At 36.4% G+C, this 13,177-nt stretch overlaps 1 protein-coding gene across 2 annotated transcripts in view; it reads left to right on the top strand.

Annotated features, from left to right (window-relative positions):
* The window catches only part of EIPR1 (EARP complex and GARP complex interacting protein 1), a 145,399-nt gene that overhangs the window by 22,757 nt on the left and 109,465 nt on the right, over positions 1-13,177 (top strand). The gene's annotated exons all lie outside the window — the stretch shown is intronic.

Raw genomic sequence — 13,177 nt, 5'->3', positions numbered from 1 at the left:
CACAGGTCTTTAAAACATTAGGAAGGTCATCTAGTTCCATCCCTCCTGCCATGGGCAAGGACACCTTCCACAAGACCACATTGTGCAAAGCCCCATCCAGTGTGGCCTTTAACACTTCCACTGCTTCTTTGGACAAGCTGTTCCACAGCCTCACCACCCTCACAATAAAGAATTTCTTGCTAATATCTAATCCAAACCTGTCCTCTTTAAGTTTCAAACTATCACCTCATGTCTTATTACCACATGCCATTATAAAATGTCCCTCTCCAGCTTTTTTATAGGCCCCTTCAGGTACTGAAAGGCTGCTACAAGTAGTTCATGAAGGAAATGCTTCAACAATGTGTAAAAAAAAAAAAAAAGAAAAAGAAAAAAGAAAAGTATGAACCGGAGCTTAAGCCCTAAAATGTTTAAATGTCCACTGCTGTCTGAACAGAGGAAGAAATCCTGAGATTTCCTGTTTATCTCCAAAATTGGTCAGGAAGAAGGGGAACATAGGTGTCCTGTCTGATTGTCAGCATAACCTTTGACTGTATAAATTTTCTTGGACATAACTATCAGTTCCCCAGAGATGGGAAAAAGTAAGGAATGATACAATGATTTCATTTGTTAGTGTGAACTATTCTCGTTATGGAGTAGATGGTGAGGTGGAGCAAGTCATTTTACCTTCAAGCTGCTGTCTCTGTGAGAGTTAACCTTGTAAGTATATAAGAACTACCCTTAAGTTTTCCTTCCAAAGGAAATAGTACCAGCCTGTTGAACAGACCAATGACTGGTTCATCTCTGTCAGTATTGTGACTCCTGCAGCAGTACCAGCAGATATGTAGAACAGCATAAACAGAACTACAGATGAGGTTCTAGTCTCTCTTTGAGACTGCCTTCTGCCAGAAATTTTTGTAACATCAATTTCCTGTCAGCTACTCACTGGCCAAACTCCACACCTTTTCTTTAAGACTTGTACTATTTCTGTTAGTGTCACTTAGTTCTAAGATTTCAAGATTTGGCCTGTAATACCAATTCTTTCACCTTACCACTGCTTTTCTGTTTTTGTAACCTTAGGTAATGTTCTTCCCAAGATGTTTTCCTTCCAAGTTAAGTAGTCCTAACCTGTTGGACATCTGATATGGCAGTTGCTCTGTGGACTAATTTATATCACCCTTCTCTGACTCTGCTATGCCTCCTTTAGATGCAAATTCTAGAATTGCACTCTCTGTCTGAGATATGGGCTTATAAAGTTTTCGTGGGGCTCTGAAACAATCACTTCTCTTTTATTCTCAGTGCCCTTCGTAAAGATACCCAATGCTTTGCTGACTTCCATAGCTACTACTGCATATGAGGCTCAGAATTGTCAGTCTTGATACAAAGAGCTTTTCCCTGAGTTGTAACCAGTTCAGAGTGCAGCATCATGTGGGGATGGCTTCAGTTATTTCCTTCTACATACATCAGCAAACTTTCATAAACAGAGAAGCTCATCTTTTGCTTTTTTGACCACCAAAGTTCTTTGAGTCCTTCAGTTGTTCTCACCTTTGGCATGCAGTTAGAATTACCTGAGTGTAGTGTGTCAGCTCTGTAAGACTAGGAATTGACACCATGACACTAATAATGCTGTTTGGGGAGTTCACAGTGGAATACCTCCTCTGGTTTTAAATTTAGCCTTTGAGAAAAGTCTTTGTTTTAAATCCATGGCATAAAACTGGATGAATCCCTTTCACTAGGAAGAGGAAAAACTACATTTAAAAGCAGAATCTCTATGAAGCATAATAATAATTTTCTAGGTTGCTGTTGTCTTTTGTGTTTGTGCTTGCCCCTGCTTCTCTTTAAGAATTCAGTATCTTATTCAAATCCATGGAAATATATGGGGACACAGATTTATTTTCCTAGTGTAAATGGATTTTGAAACTCTGACAAAAATAGAGTCTGAGCTTCCATTATGTGTAGGGACATAGAAAGCCACCAGAGGGCAAAAGGAAGTGCTAATGGAGAAGGCTGTTATCTGCAACTTTCCACGTGCAGGCAGGCACGTATGCACTCACACATCTCATTTTTCAGTTTTATTTCTCCAAATAGGATAGGTGCCCTGGTGCAGCAGTTATGAAGACTCTGTGTAAATAGCTTGGGTTTGTAGATCCAGGACATATAGGCATGCAAACACAAAACTGGTGCTTAATTTTGTTGAAAAGTAAAATAAAGTTTGTATTTAAAATCTGTTATTTCAAAACATTAAATCTGCTATGAGTTATGGCTCTCTGGTGCCTTTCTGCAGAGAAAATTCATCAGTAAGGATGCTGGAAATAATGCTGCTGGTGATACTTCAGCTGCTTAGTATTGAAGACAGCAGGTGACACTTTTCCTCTGCTGTAGTAGAAACACTCCATGTAGGGAAATCACTGGTATGGCCATGAGTCATTAAAATAGGAAGGGAAGTTGAATGTTTCTCTTAATCTTCCCCATTGCTCTTCTCAGCAGTAGTGGTGGGATGTACAGAAGAAAGTTTATTCCCATAGTTTGAGGGAAGAAATAAATGTGCTTGGTGTTCTCCTAATGTTCTTAGCTTGTACCTATTCTTTTTCTAGGAATTCTAGCTGTTACATGTGATTTGTAGTGTTCCTTTACAAGTTCCTTTCAGTAAGTTTTTCAGTGAAATGGTTGACTTTCTGATCCATGTGATTGAAAAAGAATACTACACAAGCGGTAAACAGTTTGAGAAGTTGTTCCATGTTAATTTCTGTTCAAATGTTAAGTTCTGTCCAAATGACAGGTAATGTCTCTGCTATAATCTTATTCATATGTAAGACTGCTGTGCAGTCAAGCTCAGTAGTGTCTCAGCCAATGTGTAAGAGCAGACACATAGTGAAAAGTGTAAGAACTGGGTAACCATATGTAATATAATTAACTTGAAACACAGATCCTTGTTATCCCTTGATTTAGGATTTCATCTCTATTTGACAGCGATTATCGGGATAATTGTAACATTTGTAGTACGAAGCAAAGTAGAACTAATGTCATAAAGAAGAGGGAGGAGAGAAAATTACTGAAATGCAAGTATTACAGGATGGTCATGATATTGAAAAGATTGCTTTAAATACAGAAAGTGGAAAAATGCTTTTGAATTAGAACTGTCACTAAAGATAATCCCTTGAGTTATCAGGCTGCTCTACACTTCAGTGTTAGAAGGTTTCATTCTCCTCCCCCTTTTTTTGTTTGGGTTTTGGGTTTTTGTTTTGTTTTGTGTTTGTTTGTTTTGGGGGGGTTTTGTTTGTTTTTTGTGGTTTTTTTTGTTTTGGTTTGGTTTTTGTTTTGGTTTTGGTTTGACTTAGAACAAAAGAAGTGGTTTTCTGTCTCTAATTTCAAATAACTTTTTAACTCCATTTTCAAATATTGAACTGAACTGGTATAATAAACAAAGAAAATGTGTTATTTCATCATCTCCAGTAAATGCTATTGTTGCAGTAAAAAACATTTTGCAGATGCACATAAAGTCTTACAGGCATTCTTATCCAACTAGTTTGCTAAATAGGTTAAAGTTAGAGCCTGGCTTTTTTCTGGTTTGTATTAGACTTCAGAGTTATTCCAGAGTCATGCAAGTGAAACCAAGTATACTATGCAAGTTCCTTCCAGTAAATATTAAGGTGTTTTGCAATCTCACCATTGTTTGCATTCCTTTTTTTGTGGCCTACTTTCTACCATAGAAAGATAGCCTGCTTTAGCTTCTTGATATCCAGTCTTTCTTGGAAAGCTTAAAAGGCTGAAGGAGTGTCATCTTGCTTACTCTAAAGAGAGTGGTAAAGATTTTTTTTCTTCTTTCTTTCTTTTTTATTTTTTTCCTCTTGCTGGCTTATATCAACATCAGAATTCAAATACTAGCCATATCTTAAATATTTAGCTAATTGATAATTTTTTTGCTAAAGTAGCAAATCTGGAGTTAGTCTGGTTATCTGATGACATCAAATTGTAGTGTATTCTATTATCTCCATGTCCTCATATGAAACTGCATTAAAATGTTTTGAGGACTATCATATTTTGAGGGTTTTTTCCCTAATTTTAGGTGATAGTTTTCAACCTTAGTATAGATCCTTCTCCTTGCCCATCTTAAATATAGGAATGCCATTTACTTTCTCAAAGTCCTCAGGAACCTCTCTCCATCGCCATGACCATTCAAAGACAATCGAATATTAATAATTTCTATATTATATTTTATATACTTTTATAATTTAAAATATATAATATTTTATATTCCATATAATATTTTGCTTGTTGATATCTTGAGATGTCAGGTAAGTGAAATTTAACTAAGAAGAGACCCAAACAACTAGATACATTGTTCTTGTATTAGTAAAAGTAGCTTTTTTGTTAAATTGTAGCATTTGTAACTGACTTAGTAAACAGAATATTGCGTGTATCTCAAAATAGTGCATCTAGCTAACACTTGTTTATAATAATTTTCTTCCATGAATTAGTTTTGCTTCATGTGTAAACACATCTGGACTCTAGCTACCCAAATTGGCTAGATAATGTGAAGATATATAAGCAGATTGTGATTCTGAGATCTAAGCTTTGAATCCCAAGTTATTGCTGGAAGAAAGTTTGTGGCCACACATCTGGGTTTCTGTTGAGGAGAAGTACCAAGGGGAGATTGCAAAAGGGTGGTATGAGGGGTAATGAACTTATTTTGGAATCAAATTAGTGTTTAGAACTTGGTCCATCAAGCTTGAGGCAGCCATGTAAACTGCTCGTGTTGGGTGTAGTGGCATTTGTCCTGGTTGAGATAGATTTCTATGAACTGTCATTCTGTTTGTCATTGGAACTCCTACAGAATAGAATGGGGATGCTTAAGGTTATTTAGCTAAAACCTTGACTATGCCTCTCTTTATTAAGGTGCCTGATTCAATGGCCGGATAAGTGATCTGCAGTTCCCATTAACTTGTTAAGGAGTATAGTGTTTTAATACCTCATGAAACATCAAGTGGGAACCTTAGTGCATTGATATCATCTCACCTGACTTCACTGACAGCTACCATGGCTTTGTTGGTGATGAAAATGAGTTGCCTTCATGAGAGTCCTTTTGTGTGTGTAAAAGTATCAATATGGACAATGCTGTTCAGCTTCACTCATCTTAGTGATGATGGAAGCCAACATGTAAATATGGTTCATTAACTTTTATTGCAGCTCTCCTCAGCAGAAAGTTAAATCTCACAAATGACTTTTATATGGCCAACCATTGCCTTACTGCTTGTATGTCTTCCACTGTTGCATTATGGTTTGCTGGTGGTAACAATACCAGAAAGATCATTGCAAACAAACCAAAGCACGTAGTGCTGGTCTCCATTCTTTTCTGCCGTGTTAAAAGACATAGAGGGATATATCCATAAGTCATTGCTGTGAGTTATGAGAACTGGTCTTGTGAAGTGTCCAAAAGAAAGCATGCCTGTTGGTGCTGCTGAGCAGCCAAATTGTGCCCAAAGAGCAGTATTCAGCTCATCAGTACAGTGATGGTTGCAGTTCCTTGCTTGGGCTGTCCTCATATGTCACAGTTCCAGAAGGGCACTCAGTAAATTTTGAGCTCCCTCAAATAGATGTATATCTGCAGAGTATGTAATCAAAAAAGGTCTGTGCTGGAGGGTTGTCTCAAATCACCTTGAGATAGCATAAGAAGCATCAGATTATAAAAAAAAAATGCAATATTAAATTGTCCAATTTAACTACCTGCTTTCTGCACATTATGTCTTCTGTTCTTCCATAGAAAATGATGGGTTTAGCCATCTCTCCATGTCATACCCAACACCTTCACACACCTTTAGATCATTCTATCTACGTTGCATGTTACTGTTTTTCTACTAATAATTTCTACTTTCATCTCCAATGAAAACATACTTTTATCAGGATAAAAAGTGAGCTGCTATATTTCTGTGTTTTTTTTTTTTTTTTTTGAAAATCAAAGGCTGTCTTTTGGTAGCTAAAAAAGTGCATTTAAGTAATGGAGAAAAGTCAAACCACCTATAACTCTTTATTCTTACATATATCTCACCCCATATATTTCAGAAAAATGTAAAATCAAAGACTACACAGGCTTTTAGGACAAAAGATGAAATTATTAACCCAGAAAAAGAATCATGCATTGTTTCCCTCTCCTTTTGCCTGGGAAGGACATGATGTCAGATAAATAGAATACAGTTTATCTTTTTATGAACTGACTGAAAAGGCTACAAGGTTATTCTTTTTTAAAAAATAATATGCATATCTGAGCAATTTGTTTTTTCTTCATTTTATTAAACTCAGAGAAGGATGTTTACATTGATTTATAAGGAAGAGTGATAAATGTTTGTCAATGGAAAGAAGGAGGGTTCTGAACATGAGCTTGTTCCTGTCATACTGAGAGCATTAATGGGCACCAGCTGGGCTGTAGCTATAGCAGCTTCACCACTTCAGCCTTGCTCAGCACGAGCTGCTGTGGCAACGCTGCAGAAGGGCCTCTTGTGCAGATTTTGGAAGAATACACTTCAGTTGTTGTTCCCTGGGCAACAGAATAACTGCAGCCAGCTGGCTTTGCACCACCTAAGCTGATCAAAGAGCAAACCCTGTCAGGCACTGATACTTCAGCTCCTTCAGCTTCAGTGTGAATGTCTGCAGGCAGTGATGTAGGAAGCATTGTCATTCAGGTTTCAAGGTTAAACACAGGGGAATGAAGTAGAATGGCAGCAGAAAATAAAATGAAAACATTGTTCCTGTAGATACTGCAGTCAGATGTTTATAGCTATTGATGATAGAGAATTAATTTTAAAATACTGAATTACTAGTGTATGTATAAAACATCTTTTGGAATTACTCAAAAAGAGACTGGGAGACTAGCAATAATTGGCTTGAATTTTGAGAGAAGGAAAAACAATCAAGGATGATTTATCATAGGTGTTTAATTAAGAAAGACCATAAGGAATGATTGAACACAAAGATTAAAATGCTTTGTAAAATGATATAATTATGGAGGACTACACAGACCTAGATCTGGTCTGATGTAAGCATCTGTCAGGTCAGGACTGCAGTGGTATGGTGAGTTTTTTTCAGCAAGTGGCGCCAGAAGAATGAAAGGTGGATGATTGAACAGTAGTGAACTGTAATGTTGGCTGATGTGGACCTGTATAATTGGGATCTAGATCCACTTGAGTATGCTGGATGAGAGTGGATGGGTGGAAAGGGCAGATGGCAGAGCTTCCTGTATGTCCATTTAACTCTATTCTTACACTTCTCTCCTTATGTCATTGTAACACCTACTTAACAGCTTGTTTAAGGGGGGAGTTAACTTCTTAAAAAAATACTGTTTTAAACTTCCATATCACATAACAAAGGTTGATACTGTTTTTAACCAGTCCTCTTAAAAAAAGTTTTTCCTTTATTTTTTATAACACGTACATTTACTGCCTGCAAAAGATAATAGATTCACTTTTGGAGAAGTGACTCTGTTGGCAGGCAGAACACGGATAAGCCATAATACTTACTGACTTTTAACAAGTTGTGGATGTGCGTCAATCCACAGCTGAAAGAGGAAAGCAAACAGAGTTGGTGTGTTTCTGCATGTACTCGGATCTCTTGTTTGCTGAAACTGTGGAGTGTTGGTTAGTATCCATGTTGAGGGTTTGGTTTTTATATTCCATATATTCTTTTTGGATGTTTCGTATTTCTATTTGTTTTAGTAATATTTGACGAAAGTGTCTCCAAAGTAGTTTCAGGTGGGTCTTTTTGCCTTTTGTTTTTGTTTTGGGTGTTGTTGTTGTTAAAACTCAAACCACTAAACTTTTAAGTAGAATAGTTTCTTTCTCTAGGTTCCTTACAAAAAACATATTTGAGGAGAGAACATTTGAATAAAGCATGAGAAAATGAAATTGCTGGGTTGTTTTTAATTGAAAAATCACAGTTCCAACATAATAAGTATGACATTTTGTTCTTAATAATATAAAAACAAATAGAGGTCTAAGTGAGAACACTTACTCTCTATGATGAGAAACTAGACTGTGTCTTGTTCATCTATTCTGATTTATTATGTAAGTCAACTAGATATCAGCTGGTTTCTTAGTATGTTTACTTAGTATGTTGCATGTTAAGTCCTTTTTAAAACTGTTATTTATTAGAGAGGATAAGTTAAGAAGTCTGTATGAACAGATTTTGACACCTGATGTTCAGTTGCATTCTTTGTAATTTTGGAGTCTGTGGCATTTTCTGAAGGAATCTTTATAATAATTCTGAATAACTTGAAATTTTAGGTTCTTCTCTTAAAATCTGGAAACATGACAGAGCTCACTTCTTTTATTATGTAAGTCTTCAACTGTAGAAATTGCTGATGTAAAATCAAGGGTTGTGTGAAGTGCATAGACCATCCCTTCTAACTTAAAAAACTGTAAATTCATAAAAAAATTGTAATTTTCCCCAATGGCAGGAATGACTTCCGATGTCCTGAACAAATGTATTGCATCTGGAGTCAGCAGTCTGTGTTCTTATATCCACATTTTTTCTTTTTGCATCTAGTCCAGAGATAATTGTATAGTTGTTAAGGAATGTCTGCTGGCTACTGTGCTCCAGCAGCAACAGTACAGTGAATTGATGGGTGGTGTGCCACGTAACTCTCTAAAGGAGTAACGAGTACTTGTAGTTAGCATAGCATATGTGTTTCTTTTTAAACTCTCATTAATAACTTCCTTTTATGTTTACCTTTCAGATAGATATATTTCCCACACTTATTTCCTTCTCAGAGGCTATGACTTTAAGCTGGAGCAATTCTCCAAGGGCAGTGTTTGGAGGAAGATAAACAGGATGTTCCACCTGTCTACAGCTTCTCCGTTTTTTTTTCCTGTGTTGGAACCAGGTGGTAGTAGAAAGCTGAAAATTATCATGGAAATAGTCCTCATTGAGAAGTCCAATGCTGCAATGAAAATTGGTATTGATTTGACCAAATTGTGACCCTTTCCAAATTGTACACTCTGCATGCAGAGGGTTTTTCTCACTTGCTTGACTTGTAAAGGACTCATCTAAAGATGGCCTCATGCTCTGTAGCCATGATTCTCTCTCTTAGGCTTTGGCTGAACTCACCAAAGTTTGTTTCCTACAGTTGGTTACTGTACCCTTATTGCTACCAGCATCATGTGTAGTTAGTTCCTAGTTCAGTACTGTCAAAGTGTAGGATTACTTGTTTATTCTTTAAATTCTGTTTTGCTTGGTTGTAAGCCTGGATCATTTCAACAGAACCGGGTATACGTGTACAGTCACTCTAGCAGATGGTAACCTCTGCCCAGGAGATAGTATTGATGGATTTGTGGAAATGGTGCTTAGCAGGGGGTTGTTGCTGTTGGAACAGTACATTGAGCTCCATTCTTAGCAATACCTAACAAAAGGTATACTGAAGTTGCATGATGAATTAGATAAGGAATTCCTCTTGAGTGAGGAGGAACAAATGTGACAATGATTCAACAGTTTATTGTCTCATTCCTGGATCATTTTGTGTGAACAGTGCTTGAGGAATACAACGGGACACCCTTCTGCAAACCTTCCAGTTATTCTCTCTGAAAGTTCAGTAGTGCTTAGTTTAACCCAATAACATTTTTCCTAATACACTCAGTGATAAGACTGCAACAGAATCTAGCTTAAACTTATCTATTCTCTTCTGCATTGGTGCTGTAACTAATAAAAATTCTGGTTTCAATATGAAGTGGGGATGCAAAAGTGGTTTCCAACTCTGTTTATAGTACTAAGGAAGGCATAGAAGCATGATGTAGAGACACTGTGTTTAGCTTGTTTTTCTTTCTTTTGCAGAATAACTGGCATTGTCATTTAAATATTACTTTCATATTGGTCTCAACATTTTTAAGAAATGAGAGCTGGTAGATAAAAACGTTGTCATTTTATATGCATATGTGCAGTAGTGTGATGTGAATATAGTAAAAAATGGGGAAACCTGGAGTTTCTCTTTGCCTGTAGGCATTCTAGATAAGCAATGACACTACAGAGGTGGTAGTGAAATTACCTAGTAGCGCTGGATTTTCAAATTTTAATATGATCACTTGGGAAATAAAGCTATATGGGTAATGCCACAGATACTGCATACTGTTAGTAAACTTGTCATATGGCTATGAGAAGTTTGTTGTAAGAATGATTTCAATGTAGTGAGAGTTAGTGCTTTTGTTTGTGTTTCTGTAGGTTTGTAGTCAGTGGTTATTTGATTAAGAGGAATTGTGACCCAGAAAAAGCTCTACTTCATCTGTCATAAGAGTGACACTTTCACTCAGCACTTACATTTACCCTCTCTTTTACAAGGGAGAAAATGGTATGTTTTAAAAGTTCCATATATAAAGGGAAATTAAGCCTACCTTAAGGCCAGTCATATCTAGAATTACTTCTTTGGGTGGCTGTGGCAATTCCATTTTGGTTTCACACATCTGGGAATTAATAAAGTGTCAGAACTGTAGATAAGTACATAAAAAGTCAAAGGAGAAATTAGTAGTGCTCTGAACAGTCTTTTTCTACATATTTCAGCCATGTAACTAATTCCAGCATTTATCCTTAGTTTAAAATTAAAATTGGAATATTTGCAATGCACATACAGTTGTTCATGATGGATGGTCATTCAACAGCTGGAAAGTGATCTGTCACTTTCCCTGAGCATCATCAAATCCAGCTAAAAGCAGAGGGTGATGTCTGTGCCAAGTGTCAATGTTTTGTGCGTGTTGGCTTTTAATGTTATCCCTTCCTGATGTGCAATTAATTTTATCCCTCAGCACTAGTCCCAGTGAAGTGAAACAGGCATGGAATGGTACAAAATTATGCATATGAAATTCTGCACCAACCTGTACTTCAATTTTCAAACCACCAAAATATTATAGGAGCCTGGGTCACGTCAAGTGTCAGGGGGATTTCTATACATATACAAACATACAAGCATATGCTTTGACCTCCCTCAGTCTTCCAAATAGTGCTTATTTAGTTGGTTTTGAGTTTTTAATCTGGAAATCTGATTGTGCAAGAAACTAATGTTCCAGTTTTAAGAAGTTAAAATGTCATTTCAAGGCCTTGTCTTAAGGTTGTGGTGCTGTGTTAAGAGGAAAGATGGTTTGACAATGTTTCTCCCTACCTGCCCCCATTTAAAACTTCCATTGCACAAAGGTAAAATATTTAGCATTTCAATCTTTTTATGGAATATAAATTTGATATTGCTCTTCAGTCTTCACTCAACTGATTTGGCGTAAGTGCAAGTAATTTATTGTTTGTTAAGGTTAAGAATTCATTATGTTACAGGGTGCTTGTGTAACTACTCTTTTCTGTTGCCTAAGACAAGACAAGGAGAGCTGCAGTACTGCAGAGGTTATTACAGGAGTTTGTTTCCCCTTCTTTTGTGTTGTTCAAAAGAAAGTTAGATTTGTCCATTGTGTATTCGCAAGTTCATTGCTTTATGGCTGTGTGTATATGACATTTTCCCACTGCTTTTTGAACAGATGCAGGGCAAAGAAATGTTAATACATTCACTCCGTGTTTTACCAACTACAGTGTTGTTTGATGTAATTTTGGGACCACCTGACCCATCTACTAGCAGAAGAAGTTGAAACCATAAGAATGTGGTCTGCTGTAATTTGTCAGAAAAAAATATGGAATAGAAGGTTATTATGCAAGCTTTAAAGGCCATTTCACAGTTATAAGAGAGTTTCAAGGAAAAAAATGTGAAATAACACAGCAGATTTTTGTAAATGAAATTACAAATCTGATCTGAAACTGAACAAGGATAATGCAACATCAGTGCCAGATATTGCTGTAAATTTCATACCTGGGAGTGGAAAGGACTTCTTTGGTTTCTGTATTCAGACACCTGCTGTGTAAGGTATCCATCATAATCTCATTATACTTAAATATATTCTAGTAGGGGTAATTTAAAATTATATCAAAAGCGAACAATACTTAAAACCAGTCTCAGTTCTTTTCAAAATCTTTTGCGTAAATATTTCTATTTATTATCTAGCTGATAAAAAAATACTTTAGAAATGATAGTTAATTCTTGATTATTTTTTTTTCGATTTTCAGTTATGTAGTGCAAGTTTTACAGATCTGTTTCTGGCCGCTGATTACTAGTTGGAGGCTTGTAGGTTTAATTTTCAACTAAAAAGGAAAAGGGTAAATGGAAGGTAATATTTATTAGGTGGTTCTTGGAGAAGATTGGACCTATCAGTGTATTCAAAAGTGTTGTCTAGACTACTTTTTTTTCCTAAAATCTCAGTTTCCTGAATATTAAGTTTCTTCTTGACATTTTGAGCAAGTCTTAAGACTTGTGGTGCTGTGCCAAGAAGAAGGATGGCTTGAGGAACATCTAGTTTGTTTTCCATGGTTTGCTTTCGTGTTTCTCTTCATAGATCTTGATGATACTGGAAAAGCTCATGCTTTATATGTGCGGCACAGGCCTTTCAGTAATTATAATCTACCAGGAGCTTCTCTGCAGTGTTCATTAATGTTCCATCACATATTGAGGCGAAACATTTGGTAAATCTCACCTTCTTTAACTATATTGCACTTTGAGTTTAGGTTATTTATTATTTGCATGACATACACAGCATGGATTAGCCCTTTGCTAAGGGAAGACAGCCATCTGCTGCTGCTTCCTCCTCTTCTTACGTAGCACATGGATTTAGAGTAAACCATTTGCCTGAAATGATTTGGAAATAGCTGTTTAGTTACCGTGCTCTACAGTTATAAAGGTTCGATTAAGTGTTAATAAATAGGGGATTATCCATCTCTTGATACTGTATTCAACTTGTAGATCCATATTACTGTAGAATAGTTATGTGCATCATACATATATTTTATATTCATTTTGATCAAATCAAGTACCCAGTGCTTGTGTGTTCTGAATTCATATAAAGTCGTTCTCCTATAACTGTTTCCTTCTCACAGGTTTGACCTAACTACCTTTTTTTAATTTATTTCATATGCCTGCTTTTTAAACATGTCTACGTTCTTGCATTTGGGACTATTTACTATGTATCAATCCCTTTTTGTCCTATTCTGTGTCGAGTGCTTTTTTTTCCTCTTTGAATACCCTGATTGGTGACCATTATGAGAGACACCTTTTTTCCCCCCTGTTAGTGCCATTTTAGACTAGGAAGACTTTTTCAGTCTCCTTCCTTCCTCCAGAAAACACTCTCATTACAGTTGTTCC

This window comes from Chiroxiphia lanceolata, chromosome 3 (genome assembly GCF_009829145.1).
Source record: "Chiroxiphia lanceolata isolate bChiLan1 chromosome 3, bChiLan1.pri, whole genome shotgun sequence".
Classification (NCBI taxonomy): Eukaryota; Metazoa; Chordata; class Aves; order Passeriformes; family Pipridae; genus Chiroxiphia; species Chiroxiphia lanceolata.
The sequence above is the reverse complement of the archived record's forward strand: the minus strand, read 5'-3'. Positions and strand labels throughout refer to the sequence as shown.